The sequence below is a fragment of the Pongo abelii genome, chromosome Y (assembly GCF_028885655.2).
Source record: "Pongo abelii isolate AG06213 chromosome Y, NHGRI_mPonAbe1-v2.0_pri, whole genome shotgun sequence".
Taxonomy (NCBI): Eukaryota; Metazoa; Chordata; class Mammalia; order Primates; family Hominidae; genus Pongo; species Pongo abelii.
This window is the reverse complement of record NC_072009.2, coordinates 42612778-42630672: the sequence shown is the minus strand read 5'-3', so window position 1 is coordinate 42630672 and position 17895 is coordinate 42612778. Positions and strand designations below refer to the sequence as shown.

The 17895-nt window shown below is 36.6% G+C and overlaps 2 pseudogenes; both read right to left on the bottom strand.

Moving 5' to 3' along the window:
* Positions 1–1491: 1491 nt before the first annotated feature.
* On the bottom strand, positions 1492–2118 carry LOC129053258 (ras-related protein Rab-9A-like; annotated as a pseudogene).
* A 12629-nt stretch (positions 2119–14747) lies between these two features.
* LOC129053257 (endogenous retrovirus group K member 5 Env polyprotein-like) lies at positions 14748–16056 on the bottom strand (annotated as a pseudogene).
* Positions 16057–17895: the final 1839 nt, after the last annotated feature.

Here is a 17895-nt window from a genome sequence, read left to right as displayed (position 1 = left end):
CAGCAGATTCTCACCACTCCAGCTGCACATACTCCACCTGCTTTGTTCTCCAACCATCTTCTGTTGTATTTTCTGTAAAATGATTTCAGATGGCAAAATCGACCGCTTTGTTAGGACATTAGCCTTTGAAAAGTTTAGCTTACCAGAATGTTTTTACATTGATTCCCAGTGGGTGGGGTCAAGAAGAGAAATGTTTCAATGTAACTTTTCAAAAACCCTCTCCCCATATGACAGCCAACTCCCTTCACCCAGCATGTTCTTTGATATCCCCATCATTCCCCAGTTGAGGGTCTCATGCACACGCAGTCTAGGCTTTGGTTAGCCTCCAAAGAATCAGTCACCAACTGCACAGCATATGAATTTCATCTATGAAAGACCACAATTTGCTTCAACAAGTCTAATCACTGGAGCAAGTCTTTTTGGAAGAAAAAAAAATCACTGAGGTAAATAACTAAACAGTATTCAGTGATACAGAAGGCACTAAGTAAATTCATGGCTGAATAAAGTTGTTTTTATTTACCCTCTGACAAGTACAATCCTTAGTATTTTCTCTGAAAGCCATAATGTTAGGTTGTCTCTTATGTTTAAAAGGAATGGTTTTACTGCAACTAGGAGGCTTTCACCAAGTTTAAAGAAAGTAACACAAAATATTAACTAGTCCATTAGTGGAACTGTAATTTTGTATCCTCCACACAGCACATTGTAATTATTAAATCAGTTATCAAATGCACATTTGTCTGTTCTCCAAGTTCAGTAGTTAGCATGTTTCTTAAAACTGAACTTGGTCTATGGAAATGATTTCCATTCATGGACAGCCAGTATGTAACTGGATGTATGACAGACTGTATGAGGCAACTCTTGTACACTGGGCGCCCACCCTTCTCCTGGGGCTGTGGAACATGATCTATGGGGATAGAGGTGCATTCGTGGTACATAAGTGATGAGTAATTACTAGTGAGAGTAATTCTAATGAAATGTAGAATAAAAATATGGAAGGCTAAGTCATTTTGAAGAGAATGAAGAAGTAAATGAAGTAACAATGTATTGCAAATACATTAGATTTTAGTCTTCAATATCTAATACTTTTGCTTTAGGAAATTATTTCCTCGAACAAAGAATGCAATGCTAATTGCATAAAAACTTGTACATATAAAAAGTAGTTTTCCAATTCCCCAGGAGAAATTCAGGTATAACTTCTAGAGCAGTCAAGTTTCTTATTTTAATTATAATTAGTCTTGGTTATCTCATTTCTTAGCTCTCTAACCTACATATGCAAGTCAAATAAACGTTTTTAGAGAAACATTACAATTTATAAATGTACACAGCCATTACTGAGAAAATATGTTCTTCCATGACTGGCTGTCATGGAAGCCCACCAACTAATAAAGCACAACAATTTTGTGCTTTATTTTATTAGTAGATGATACACTGCTGCAAACCCTAATTATTTTTTTTATCCCCATGGTGATTTTGTGTATATCTGTGAGTTGATTAGAACACATCAACAACCTCTAACAATCCACAGCAAGATGAGCTAGTCCTGGGCTTTCGATGAAGATTGACTGTGTCTGTGTGTGTCAACTGATCAGACGTAACATCATCCACAGGAACTCTTCAAACCGATTCCTCAAAGGCTGCTGCCACACTTGTGGCATCTTTTGCACTTGTTTCAAAGTAAGAATAGTTGCTGTCATCCATGCACAAGCTTGGGATTCTCCTGCAGACGCCTGCTGTTTGCTTATGTCAGTCTTGTTACTAAGAATCACAAAAGTAAAGCTCTCATTTCTTCCACATTTGCATAATATATGAATTCTTTCTTTCAGTTACTAAGGTTCTGAAATCTTTGTGAACTGTCCATAATAAAAGTAAGCAGACAGCAGACAGAATCTCTGTAAAATGAAGTCCTCAGGCTTTAGAATCAGTCCTGACCTGCCATGCCCCAAATCTGCATGGCACCAAAATGTTTATCCACTTCCAAATCTTATTTAAAAATTTCATACCTATTGTCATAAAGAGCTGGATATCAAACTTGTTAGTTACATATCTGTTTATAAGTGAACTCCTCTCAACTCCACCATCTCTAAGAATTGCTTTAAAAAGTGATGAATTGCCTGCCATCATTAATCTCAAGAGCTTCAAGAACTCTGTAAAATATAAATGCACCATTGCATTTCTTTATACATACCTATTCTTCTACATGATTCTGTGAATATCAGCATTTAGCTGAAGTAAAATGTATAGCACCAGGGAATACTTAATAATAAGACTTTTGTTTACAAGGCTGAGCATTCATCCATGTGCAGGCTACCATACCAGCAATATTATCTAAAACAGCTGGGAAGGGCTCACTCTTCTCCTTTCTCAGGTCACAGTTGACTGTGAAGCTGGCACTCAAGCCCAAGTCTGACCCCAAAGCTCTTGCTCTGAACTTTTACTCTATGATAAGTCGCTCTCTGCTCATAGTAAGCCCCACTATAGTTGGTTAAAGATGGTTAAGAGATCACAGTTTGCATGTTTCTGATATAGCAATATTTATACTTTAAATGGCATGCTCATGACCAATGTAGAGGAGGTTAGTTTAGAGAGCTGGAAATGTTATAGCTATATACAGGTCAAAAAGAAAAGACTGGTTTGGATGAAACACACCACCGCATTTTAAAAAAGGCTGTCACAGGCTGGGTAAAGTGTTTCATGTTTGTAAGCCCAAAAATTTGGGAAGCAGAGGTGGGTGGATCACTTGAGGTCAGGAGTTCAAGACCAGCCTGATCAATATGGTGAGAAACCCCACCTCTACTAAAAATACACACAAATACAAAAGTTACCTGGGCATGGTGGTGGGTGCCTGTAATCTCAGCTACTCTGAAGGCTGAGGCAGGAAAATTGCTTGAACCCAGGAGGCAGAGGTCACAGTGAGTACAGATTGCACTACTGCACTTCAGCAAGTTGACAGAGAAAGACTCCAACTCAAAAGAAAAAAAACAAAAGACTGTCAAAGCTTATCTGAGTGTAAACTCTAGATCCCAATAGATGGAGAAAGTGCATGTTTTACACAGATTGGAAGCTTCATCCATATTCCAGAAGCACATTTTCTGTATATTTATAGACAATTATACTGCTTTATCAGGAAGGAGGAGGCCAGAATTTATTTAAATGGTTAACTTATGTCCATAGGAAAGACACAAAAGCATTAGCATGCTCTTATCCAAAAAGCTACTCCATAATTTATAAATCTGGGTTGTTATATTTATATCTAGAAAATAGAGGGTTCAGGGTTTCTCAATCAGAGAGTAAAATTCAATATGCAAGAAAATAGCAGTTTATTATTTGTACAGCTCTGAAGTTTATCTTTTAAATCAAAGGGAAGGGTGAAGATTGGCAAAGACAGGAAGCCCACATGCAGCCCATGATCCCAAATCCACCCCAAGAAAGCCGTCAAGCTCATGTACAGCCAGGAAGCTCTTATCCCTATCCAAGTTAATGAAGTTTGAAATTTTAAAAGCCAGATATTTAGCATGAGAAAGTTATGAAAAATGCCAGAAATATAGCTAAGATTATATAATCAAGGATCTCACTAGCTATTGAATAAAGCATTCTTTTTCCAGTTATGAGGTCAGCAAATTACTATTCATACCAAGAGCAAAGGGATATACATAAGACCTTCTGCCTACATATTACCTGAATTGACTTTTATTGTTAAAGCTAAATACCCTCAAGTATAAACCTGGAGATCCCGTTTTTTGTTTCTGCTTTTTAGAAAGTTAAGAGTGTTTGGGTTGTTTGAACCATGTCGCTCATATACAAAGAAGGTCTGAGTTTATGAAAGTTAGAATCTACCTACCATAATGACAAGTGGAAGCCAGAGTTTACAAAGGCACTGGGCATGCTCATATCTGTGTCAAGTAGTCAGTGATTATGTAACAAAAACTAAATTTTGACCTCTTATTTCTGTAGTAAATGTATAACTCTGTGTTTGAAAAAGTGTTGTTACATGATATAAGCTCTGGCTGTAGACCTGTATGCTCTTCTGTGAATTTTTCAGTTGCCATGGGTGTAAGATCCTTGCTGCATAAAACCTGTGTCCTACTACTGTCTTGAATATAAATGAACTTGCCCTGTCTCAAAAGAGCAAGATAAATGAGCTTGCCTTTTTGATATTTTGATGTATTTTTGTAGTTCTTTGTGTTTGCAGTTTTTCAGTGCAGCTGATTATACTTTTTCCATAGTGAGTACCATTTGTGTTTTCTGGCACCCTTCATTCTCATTCCTAAATATGAATTCTTTGGTTATTTTAAGTCCTGTCCTTAGTAAAATGTTCTTACTTGTAATGAAAATGACTGGTAGGTACAAACAGCATACTTTTCCTTCCAAGAATATCGCATTTACCCATGTGATTTTTGAAGCCTAGCTTGTCCACATTGAATATAGTGTGTAAAGTTAGCTGTAAGTATTCTTTTTTACATTGCATACATACATAAGTACACACATGTATCTGTATACATAAATATAACATAGGAACACTGACCTACTTTGACTTGTGTATTGACATAGGTGACAAAATGGGACACTTCCTCAAAAAATATATATATTGGAGATGGATAAATGTCTCAAAGGCTTTCATGTATGTGAGAGAAAAAAAAAGGCCAGTGTTCACACAAATTTAAATTTAGCATCTCAGTTCAAAAAACTATAATTCAGAAGATAGCTCCTATGCTTTCTTATTTATATACAAGTATTTTAAAAATTCAAGTGTGTGTGTGTGTATTTGTTCTTTCACAACCAAGAAGCTCACATTAGTGAGCATGTAGTAGTAAACCCAGAACTTATCAGAAAGTTCTAGATCTAGGTCAGGAAAAGAAAAAGTTCACTTTGTATATAGCCATGAAGCTTGAGTTGATTTTCAGTGATGGTCAAAGGCAGGAGGTATAAAGGTAAAAAGAGTGTGTTCCTGTAAAGCAGTTTTCAACATTCATTTAAGAGGGATATAGTTTTATAATCAAACAAGTGGCCAATGTTTCTGTAACACATGGGTTACTTTATATGCAAAATAAACAAGGCATGAGAGTGTTCTTGCAGACATTGGAAATATTCTGCCTAACTGTATCCAATTTATATCAAAATTAGAGCAAAACTACACTATTTACCTGACACTATGCATCCCTGTTAAAGAAGAATAATTGTAATCAATCCCTGTTAAAGAAGAATAACCAAAATCATACTCATAATAAAACCAAACAACCAGGATTTATGCAACCTGAAGGCTTATGATAATACCCATGCACGTATAGCACAGAATTTATATAGTGAGGAAGAATACATGTATGTTCAATAAAGAAGAGGAAGGCCTGTATTGATATAAATATAAGTTTTATCCATTTAGAGAGGTCAGCAGTGTTATAGAAGAGACTCCATTATCTTTGTAAAATGAGCATAGAACGCTCTATTTTTCACCAAGGTATTCTAAAATTGAGCCAATTGTCATCAAGATTAGTGCAGAGTCAATAGAAAACATAAGAACAAGAGAAGGTATTTCCTAGCTGCACCAAAGAAGTCTAAAATTCAGCATCTACAGGAAACTAACACATCAACAAGCAAAAACAGGTAACTATTAAAAGTACTCAAAGACGGTCAGGCGCGGTGGCTGGCGCCTGCAATCCCAGCACTTTGGGAGCCTGAGGCAGGCGGATCACGAGGTCAGGAGATTGAGACCATCCTGATTAACACGGTGAAACCCCGTCTCTACTAAAAATACAAAAAATTAGCAGGGCGCGGTGGCGGGCGCCTGTAGTCCCAGCTACTCGGGGGGCTGAGGCAGGAGAATGGCATGAACCCAGGAGGCGGAGCTTGCAGTGAGCCGAGATGGCGCCGCTGCACTCAGGCCTGGGTGAAGGAGCGAGGCTCCGTCTCAAAAAAAAAAAAAAAAAAAAAAAAAGTACTCAAAGACATGAACAGACCTTTCTGTAAACAAGACATAGACATATAAGTGGCCAATAAATATATCATAAAATATTCATCATCATTAATTTTTTATGAATGCCAATCAGAACCACAATAAGATACCAGGTCACACCAGTCAGAATGGCTGTTATTTAAGAGTTAAAAAAAATTTAAAAAAACAGGAGCTAATGTAGCTGCAGATAATAGAAATGCTTCTCCATTGCTGATGAGAATGCTGAAGAGTTCAGCCACTTAAAAAAGCAAACTGAAGATTTCTCAAATAACTTAAAATGAAGCTAACATTCCACACAGAAATTTGATCATTGGTATGTGTCCAGAAATGAAAAATATGTCATCCCAACAAAAAGACACAAGCTTTCAAATCTTTAATGCAGCACTACACTAATTTTCAAAACCATGGAGTCAACCTAAGTGGAGTGGATAAAGAAAACTAGTATTCAGTTCATCAGTGGTAGATGGGGTTAAAAAAAATGTACCTATGCACGAAGGAATACTGTGCAGCAAAAAAGCAGAATGAAATGATGACATTTACAACAACATGGATGCAGACAGAGGCCTTATTTACTGCAGGAACAGAAAAAAAAAATACCATATGTTCTCACTTATAAGCAGAAGATGAGAATTGAAAACACATGCACATAAATATGGAAGGAGCAGACACTGTGGAAATATACAGATTTAAAAAATGAAGTGGATTAAAAAACTACCTATTTGACACCATGCTCATTTGCTGGGTGAGGAAATTCACACTGCATAACCCACTATCGTGCAATATTTCCATGTAACAAACAAGGACATGTGATACTGGTATTCAAAATAAAATAAAAATTTAAAGAAGAAACAAAAAAGATGAGTGCAGACCTGCCCCATTCAGATGTAAATTGAAATTGGCTGGAAAATTTTTATGTGAAATGCACACCCATACCCAAGAAAGAGACTGGTTTGACATAGTGAGCACATTGTTTCTATGGTCAAGGAAAGGAGGTTGTATTTGTGTGTGTGTGTGTGTGTGTGTGTGTGGTGTTACTTTTCTAACTATATATGTTCAAATGTGTGTGTATATATACATGATTAAATATATATAAATTCGAACAAGAAAAAATAAAAATTGGTGCAGCTCAGAAACTTATTTTTTCCATGATTAAATGATATCCCATATTAATACAGTCAAGAAACCCATCAAGATATATAAACTTATTTACTCAAAAGGATTACTTTATAAGCTAAACTTCTAAACAGTGTTACCGTAGCTGAATAAATATATCCATGGGCAAAGAGGGGAGAATTTGGGAGTTTTCACACCAGGCCACAATGCATTCATACCCAGAAATGAAAATCAGCACAGATCGTGCAGCTGAGAGTTTGCATTTTAAACTCAAGAACAAAAAAAATAATAATGTGTATTGTCAGCTCGTATCTATATTCAATAATATATGCACTCACATTGGCAGCAAACACAATGTAATGATATGGGGAATAATAAGGTTTGTAAGTCTCCATTTCCATTAAATTCTAGGTGAGAATGAGAACAAGGTTGATTACATAAATTTTCTTACAGTGGAAGAGAATATATTTTATAAATCCTAGATGCTTGCATCTCACAAAAAAAGGGTAAGGTAAAGTTTATACCTGCAAGTTTTAAGGTATAAAAAATATGTAGGTAGTATACTGCCAACTAATTTCTATACATGTACAATATAGGTGGGCTGACAATAAGAATATGCATTAGTCTTCAGGAAAACTGCACAACATATGCACTCCACACAAATATGTTCACACAAGTTAGCCTTTAAGGTTTATACAACTTGAAGTTTTATATACATATGTAAGAAACAGAGAAGAATTTATAAACCTAAAAGGTCATAACATTATTACAATAATAATACATATAAGATTAATGCAGTAACCAAATCTCCATCTCACATTCAAAGGAGACATTGTGCAATATTTACACAGCTTGGAATTTCATAACTTTGTCTTATAATAATGGCTGTCAGCCTGTATTCTGTCAGAAAACTATATTCATAACAAAAGATTGAGGAGCACAGATAATTACATAACTAGGAAATTTACATCCATCATAACAAAAGAACGGTATTGAGATTTATAAAATGATAAAACCATGTATAATTTCAACATGCAGTAACAGGTTGAGGAGAAGCAAGGAGAAGGAATGGGAAATGGAAAACTTCATCAATCGGCTCCCACTTATAGAAGAATCAATATGAACAAATATCCACACTTGAAATTATGTGCTCATACATAAGACTGAAACCAGGTGGCTGATAGCAGTACTGGATGGTAACACAATAAGGAAAGACATTATTAAAAAGAATAGCAATGGGAGTTTTATACTAGTCATGTCATCCTTCCAATAACCTGTTAGCAAAGTGCAGAGAGAGAAAATGGCTGATTGGAGGACAGGAAAATGATAACCAACTTTCCTTCAACCCCAACATCGGCATACCACAGAGCACTGAGAAGGCTCTTAGGGACCAGGCCTCCAGACTGGTACCTCTACTGAAAGATGCCAGACCTACCCTGGCATAATAATGATGAAAAAACAAAAAACCCAGAAACTGAAATGTGTTTTACGAATATTAAAGTAAAAAAGAACATCAATGCCAAATTTGATCCAGCACAAAAAAAACACACTGGGAACTAAAAGACAAGTTATTTCAAAATATAGATTCTCAGAAGAAAAGAGTAGTAAATAAGAAAACAGAGAGCTTGCAGGATTTATGAAACAGCATAAAGACAGTTATATTACTCATCACAAAAATAATCAAATAAGAAAAAATATAAAGGTAGAAATAACATTTTTTAAATAATAAGAGAGAGCTTTCTAAATTGGCATAAAAATGTAAATAGACATACAAAGGTCAGCCTTTTCCAGTCAGATTGATTTGTACAAAACGACACTAAAATATTTTGTAGTGAAGCTTTCAAAAGCTTTTAAAGGACAAAAAACTCAAGAGCTAGTCCTGAAACCAGAAACACACACATACACACACACACCCCCTGAAAAAAAAACAACAAAAATAAAATCACCTACAAGAGAGTACTCAACAGCTAGCAGATTTGTCAGTAGAGACACTGCAGTTAAGATGTGAGTGAGATAACATTTAAATATTAATAATAATAGGAAGAAAGAAATCTTGCCTACTAAGAGTAATGCACCCAGGAAAGCTTTTCTCCAAAATAAAGGAAAGACGAAGTTCTCCAAATAAGCAAAATCGGAGGAATTTTATTGTCATAAGACCTATCTTATAAGCCATGATAAGTGAGGACTTCATGCTGGAAGAGAAAAACACAAATGAGCACATGAAAACATAAGAAAGGATAAAGCTCACTGATAAAAGCACTCAGTAAAATGAAGAACATTTTGATACTGTAATGGAGGTGTATTAATAACGTGTATCTTTAATGTGAAGGTGAAGAGATAAAATGATTGCAAATGATAATGGCTGCCTTAATTTGACAAGGAACACATATTACAAAATTATATATTTTAAAATTAAATAAATATCTGTATAACTGTGTGTATATATATCTAATGTATGCATATATATATCTAATATATAATATGAAATATATATTATATATGCTATATAATATATAGGTATATACACATACATTTTTCTTTGTTTAAATGTATTATGTATTATATATTATGTATGTTATATTTAATCGATTATATATTTTGTATATGTTATATATTATAAATGTTATATGTTATGCAGTATATATTATATGCAATATTATATATGATATGTTATATATTATATTAACAAACATATACTATATATAACATATATACACATTCATACCTACATATTTATTTTATTTATGTATTATATATTATATAAAATATATTATTCATACACATATATTTTATATAATATGGTATATATACACATATATACTATATAAAATATATATATAGTATGCAGGTATATATTATATATATGCACAGATACATACTATACATAATAATTATATGTAGCCAGACACAAATATTATATATAAATATTGTATATATAATATATATACATGCATATATATATGCAATCAATTTCAGTGATGTTATTATCAACTTACAACCACCACATAGTGCCTCAAACATTTTTACATGAACTTCAACTACACAGAAAATATAAATGGTTTAGGAAATACCACTACGGGAAAACATCAAACACACACATGCAAAGTCAAATAAGAGAGAAGGAAAAGAAAAAATAATCAGAGGGCACAGCAAGGCACACTTTACAAAGTGGCACTATTAAGTCTTCATCAAGCAATAATTACCTTCAGTGGAAGCTGATGGTAAAATTACACAGTGACAAGGCCTAAGGAGTCTGAGTAAGTAAAAATATTTTAAGTCTGTTTTGTCAGAGACTAGGAATGCAATTTCTTTTTATTCCTTTGCTTAAAACTATTGACAGAGTTAAACAATCTACAGAATGGGAGACCAATTTGCAAACTATGCATCTGGCCAACTTCTAATATTCAGCATCTATAAAGAACTTAGAAAAGTATACAAAAACTAACAAATGAATGAACAACCTTATTAATAGCTGGGCAAAGGACATAAGCATACACTTCTCAAAAGAAGTCATACATGTGGCCCACAAACCTGAAAACAAAGTTTAACATCACAGATCATCAAAGAAATGTCAATGAAAACCACAGTGAGGTACCATTTCACACCGGTCCAAATGGCTATTATTAGAAGTAAAAAAAAAAAAAAAAGACAGATGCTGGTGAGTTTGCAGGGAAAAAAGAAATGATTTTACACTGTTGGTGGGAGTGTAAACTTCTACAATCTTTGTGAAAGAGAGCCCACAGAGACCTATACCATTCAACTCAGCAGTTCGATTACTGAATATGTCTTGAAAAAAATAACACATGTTCTACTATGAAGGCATTTGCCTGTGTATGTTCAGTACAGCACTATTCAGAAGGACAAAGACATAGAATCAATCTAAATGGCCATTTAGATGGGCATGATAGCTTGGATAAAGGAAATGTTGCACGTATATGCCTTGGAACACTCTGCAGCCATAAAAAAGAAGCAGATTTTGTCCTTTTTGGGAACATTTTTGGAGCAAAATGTCATTCTACTGGACAAACTAACAGAGGAAAAGAAAAGTGAATACATAATGTTCTCACTTATAACTGGAAGCAAAATAATAAGAAGACCTGGACACATGAAATGGAAGAATGCACACTGGGGTCTGGCAGAGGGTGGAGGATGGAAGGAAAGGGAAAAACAGGAACAGCAACTAATCATTACTTGGCTTACAAACTGTGTGATGAAGTAGTCTGTAATGACAAACCACCACGACACACCATGACCTATGTAACAAACATGCACATCTCACACACTTACCCCTGAACTTAATAAGCATTAAGTGTATTGAGTTAACGTTTATATTAAAAGACTGTATTCAGCTCAACTTATATTGCCTCGAGATATTTACTTCACCTATAAAAACAAGAAAGCCTGAAAATAAAGCAGCAGACAAAGCCATTTGTGCAAACATAGACCAAAAAAGCAGGTGTAGCTGTATTTAGAGCAGACAAAATAGAGTTCAGGTGAAAAATGGCAACAGGAGACAAAAAAGGACATCACATAATGAAAAAAAGAGTCAACATATAAAGATAATATGACTATTATACATATATATGCAACGTATATTGAAACTTGTAAATAAATAGAGCGAACATTGTTAGATCTCAAGGTAGAAATAGACCACAATTCAATATTAGTAGAATTCAACACCCCATCATCAGTAAAGCACAAATTAACCAGGGAAATCATCCAACTAAAACTACTCTTCAGCCTAAACAAACCTAGCAGTCATTTACAGAATATTGCATCAATCAGTTGTAGAAGCCCCATATTTTCTCAACTGCATGTGGCATAGTCCTTAAAATAAATTATATTACAACACCAGAAGCCAATTCTAAGAACATCATAAAATAGATATCATAATAAATGTTTCCTCAACATAATCACAACTACATAGAAACTAAACAAATTAAACAATCAATGAGTCAATAAAACAGTGATATGGAAATATTTTTAATAAACACCTATATCAACAAAAAGGACTATGTCAAATAAACAACCTAACATTATCTCCAAAGTTAGCAGAAGAAATAGATTAGAAGAACAATAAAATAATTTTGTTCTACAGTACAAAATATCAAGAAAATTAAGAATAGGTTTACTGAAAGAAAGGCAAAATTGACACATGTTTAGGAAGGGTAACTAATATGCAAGAATACTCAAACAATAAATGTAAAATAAAAAATTAACCATGGATACTGCTGGAATGCACATAGTCATAGTGACGAAAATTGACAACTGTTGCAATTACCACAATTGTTTTCATGTATAAGCAATTGCACACAAAACACCAATTAGATAACTCAGAAGAAAGAATATGTTTCTTGGAGTATACACTTACTAAAATTGAATAAGAAAAAATGGAAAAGCAAAACAGATCTTGAATAAGAGAAGCTGGAAACCATCATCCTCAGCACTAACACAGGGAGAGAAAAACAGACACCACATGTTCTTGCTCATAAGTGGAATATGAAAGATGAGAACTCATGAACACAGGATGGGGAACAACACACACTGGGGATTGTCAGGGGATGGGGTGAAAGGGAAGGGGAAGCAAGAGCATTAGAACAAATACCTAATGCATGAAGGGTTTAAACCTACATGACAGGTTCGTAGGTGAAACAAACCACCATAGCACATGTGTACCTACGTAACAAACCTGCAGGCTCAGCACATGTATCCCAGAACTTGTAGCAAAATTAAAAAATAATAATAAAATAAAAATACACCCCAAAATAAAAATAAACTAAGATATGTGATTCATAGTTCTTAAATAAATTTTGGAAAAGGCTTTTGGTATACTGCCAGAAATTAAGAAAGTGAAGGGAAAATAATTTCTGATGAGAGGCCACTTTGTGATTTGGAGAATGTAAACCAAAAAATAGTTCACATAGTTGATGAAGTTACAGTAATAAAATACTCTCCCTTCCCAGTAACTTACACGTTAGGAAAGTTAATCAATGTGCACATTTATAAAAGCAAAACAAGCTTTCAATGACTAATAGATTGATTTATATCCTTTCCCATTCTACCAAGAAGGAATATTTATTTTCTAATTGGCAGATCACACTATTCTCATTAAGAGATATAGTCCTGAAAGGGGGCCTCCCCCTCCACACCTGTGGGTATTTCTCATCAGGTGGAGATGAGAGACTCAGAAAAGAAATAAGACACAGAGACAAATTATAGAGAAAGAACAGTGGGCCCAGGAGACTGGAGCTCAACATGTGAGGACCTGCACCGGCGATGGTCTCTGAGTTCCCTCAATATTTATTAACCACTATTTTTACTATCTTGGCAAGGGGAGTGCAGCAGGGCAACAGGCAGATGGTGGGGAGAAAGTCAGGAGGGAAACATGTGAGCAAGGGAATCTGTATCATGAACAAGTTGAAGGAAAGGTACTGTGTCTGGATGTGCCCACAGGCTAGATTTATGCTTCACTTTACACAAACATCTCAGTTTAGCAAAGAGTAATAGAGCAGTATTGCTACTAGCATATACTGCCATCAGCCACAGGGTGGTTTTCTCTTATCTCAGAATAGAACAAATGGTTGGCTTTACATCTAGACATTCCATTCTCAGGGATGAGCAGGAGAAAGAAGCCTTCTTCTTATCTCAACCGCAAAGAGGCCTCCCTCTTTCACAACTTCTCCTCAGCACAGACCCTTCAAAGGTGTTGGGCTGTGGGATGTAAGGTCTTTCCTTTCCCCCAAGGCCATATCTCTGGCTGTCTCAGGGGGGAAACCTTGGAGCAATACCCAGGCTTTCTTGATAGATGTCCCTTCAGCTTTCCGCAGTGCATTGTGTTCCTGGTTAATAGACAATGGAGAATGACAATGACTTTTACCAGGCATACTGTCTGCAAACATATTGTTCACAAGGCACATCCTGCACAGCCCTAAATCCATTAAACCTTGGTTCAATACAGCACATGTTTCTGTGAGCACAGGGTTGGGGCTAAAGTTACAGATTAATAGCATCTCAAAGCAGAACAATTTTTCTTAGTACAGATCAAAATAGTGTTTCTTATGACTTCCTTCTCTACACAGACATTGTGACATCTGACCTCTCTTACTTTTCCCCACATTTCATCTTTTCTTTTTGACAAAACTGCCATCATCTTCCTGGCCCACTCTTGATGGTCACTGTCTCTTTGGAGCTGCTGGGTACACCTTCAGACTAACAACAGACAGAACTGGCACACAGGGATTAATACAAGATTTACAATAGTGGAACTTCTGATGGTTTTAACCCAAGTGACTGGATTAAGATTTGTGAGGCCATCAGTAGTTTCCATGATTGCCTCAGTTCCTGGCACCACATTTAAATCAGCTTTTGATGCCTCAAAAATTTGAAGTGAAAATGAATCTTTTGGATTTGCTTAGGACTCCTTTTAATACATCCCATGATCAGTCCATGGACACAGGGTTCCACACACCCTCTCTTGCTCTCACTAGTAGAATATGATGTTGCCAATTAAAACTTAAATCAACAGAAATACACAGTCTACAATTATCACAGGTTATAGTTTGGGAATCTGGATTAATAACTATTTTTCCTACAACTAGCATATAAGGGGACTTTACATGACTTTCCAAAGGAATTGTTAGACTGGAATTTAGGTCGATAGTATAAGATGGCCTACAGTCACTTGCTGTTATAGTTTGATTTCCAGACCAAATTCTAAAGCAGTGAGAGGCCACAGTAAGTTCTGAGTGTTCAGGACCAATAACAGGACTAACTAATTTTGAATGAGGTGATGAGATTCCCTTTTCACCCCATTCCCAAGGGTAGAGAGACTCTAACCTTTTGTTCTTATTTTTATCTAAACCTTCTGTTAAGTCACTGTTGAAAGCCGGACTCACTTGTGCACTGGGACACGACTGAGTTTGCCCTGTGCAATTGTGGTAGAATTGACCTCAAGGTGCCCAATCTATAATAGTTCCGAATTCATTGTTTTGTAGTATTACCACACTAACAGCCACACATTCTACCCAAACTAAAACTTCCTTGCCTTCTGATCCTTTGGGAATTTCCTTGGGGCAAGTCTTACCCTTAGGCCTAGCTTTTAATGACCTTTGATAAGAAGGGTCCTGCAAATAATTTACCTGTGGCCTGAGTGACATTCCACTTACCATGTGATAAGTAAATCTACTGGTGGCACTGACAGTAGGTACTTCTACCAACCAATTTTGGGTTGCAGGCATTAAGCATCCTGGTGCACTCCCTAGGCAAATAGGAGGATAACGATACCCAACAGAAATATTCATCATCATTCCTTCTTCCTCTGGTTGGGCAGGACAATGATCATCTGTTTTCCATGCACTATTATTAACATATACTTCAATAGGATTATCCACCCATGGAACTACCCGAATTAAGGGTGGGAAAGGCACATAGTCCCAGTAAGTATAATTAATTGCACCTGCTCCTGCAGACATAAGGAGACTTACCAGTGTTGATACAATCGTCAAAGCTGCAAGCAGCATATTCTCTGTAGTTCGTGTCACCTTTGTGTTATCTAGGCTTTTGTCAGCTAACTGTGTCAGCTTCTTTAACTGTGCCCAAGTCGGCAGCTTCGCTTTCTTGGTGGATGGCAACTTCTCTTCTGATATCCCCATTTTGTTTCTCATGTAAGGGAAGTTTGTTTCATATAGTTTAACTCCTTCCTTAATGTCCTTTAACATTTTTGTGATGAAAGTTTCATATCTAGCAATAGCCACCACAGGTGCTCCTGCTGAAGCCCCTTCCCCAGCCGGTACTGGTTGTAAAATTACCCAGAACTGCCATGCTTCAAGATCTCCCTGTTTTATAGCTTCATCAGTGACCACGTGCTGTGTGCTACTTTGTCCCCTAAGTGGTGCTCCTGGATTAAGTCTCATAGTGGGTGGCTGAGGATACAGCGCCATGCCCTGTTGTGCTGATGGATTACACACCACCGCTGTGGGTTTCTGGTATGATGCCATGCTATTGGGCATGGGACACACCACTTGAGCACTGTGGCCAACCTCTGGAGGCAGCTGATACTGAGGGTCAGCTGGAGGCCACTCTTGATAAGCTACCACCGGTTTGTTTGTTTGTTTTTTTCTACTGGCTGATATTGTGGATATTGTATCTGGATTGGCATTGCCAAGATAGAGACTCCATCCTTTTCTATTTGATATTCTCTCAGGGCTTGTACTTGTTTAACATACATTTGAGAATGTAATGTTACAGGTATTGGAACAGTGGGAGGAGAAGTTGGCCATCCTGGCTTAGGCTCTGATGACCCCAACAACTCTGGACCTTTCCCCCCAATTTTGATGATTCAGGATATGCTACCTCCTGTAATTGATTGTAGTCAATATTTTGCATTGACTGAGCCATTACAGACTCTGACACATATTTACAATGTGAACTTTCCATTCCTTTCTTGAATTCTGTCCCTGCCTCTTCTTCACAATCCATTAAACAGCTTTCAGAGACCTCAGAAACTGAAATGCTATCTTCTCCTGTTTGAAACAGTTCTCAAGCTGCATTAATAATGCCCCAATCATTCCATACTGTAAGTGGGATGATTTTACATTCCCTATTTGCTTGTTTTAATTCTTTGCCAATTTTATCCCAATCTTTTAGATATAAACCTCCTTGTTTTGGAAACCATGGGCAGAATTGTTCTATTGTTTCAAATAGCATAATTAGATTTTCTGTAAAGGCTCTAACTTTCCCTCTTCTTAAAAAAATTTAGTAAAGCTGAGATAAGAGGCATATTTACTTTCAGTTTGTCTCATTGTTACCTTGGGTTCCTCAGAGCACACAAGCTTACCGCAAGGCTGACCATGGATGTACAGAGGAATCTCTCATCAACTTGTCTCCAATGATCACGATCTATCATATCTTCACCTCAGAGAAAGGAACCCATGTTTGGTGCCAGATGAAGGGGTACCACTCCACACCTGTGGATATTCTTCATCAGGTGGAGATGAGAGACTGAGAAAATAAATAAGACACAGAGACAAAGTATAGAGAAATAACAGTGGGCCCAGAAGACCAGTGGTCAACATGCGAGGACCCACAATGGTGCTGGTCTCTGAGTTCCCTCAGTATTCATTGATCACTATTTTTAGTATCTTGGTGAGGGGAGTGGGGCAGGGCAACAGGCAGATTGTGGAGAGGTCAGCAGGGAAACCTGTGAGCAAAGGAATCTGTATCATGAATAAGTTGAAGGAAAGGTACTGTGTCTGGATGTGCACATAGGCTAGATTTATGTTTCACTTTACACAAACACCTCAGTGTAGCAAAGAGTAACAGAGCAGTATTGCTGCCATCATATCTCACTTCCAGCCACAGGGCAGTTTTCTCCTATCTCAGAAGAGAACGAATGGTTTGCTTTACACCTAGACATTCCATTCACAGGGCTGAGCAGGAGACAGAAATCTTCCTTTTATATCAACTGCAAAGAGGCCTCCCTCTTTCACTACTCCTCCTCAGCACAGACCCTTCATGGGTGTTGGGCTGGGGGATGTACGGTCTTTCCTTTCCCATGAGACCATGTATCAGGCTGTCTTGGGGGTGAAACCTTGGACAGTACCCCAGATTTCTTGGCAGAGGTCCCTTCAGCTTTCTGCAGTGCATTGTGTCCCTGGTTAATATACCTGGAGAATGGCAATGATTTTTACCAGGCATAGTGCCTGCAAACATATTGTTCACAAGGCACATCCTTCACAGCCCTAAATCCATTCAACTTTGGTTCTATACAGCACATGTTTCTGTGAGCATAGGGTTTGGGCTAAAGTTACAGATTAACAGTATCTCAAAGCAGAAAA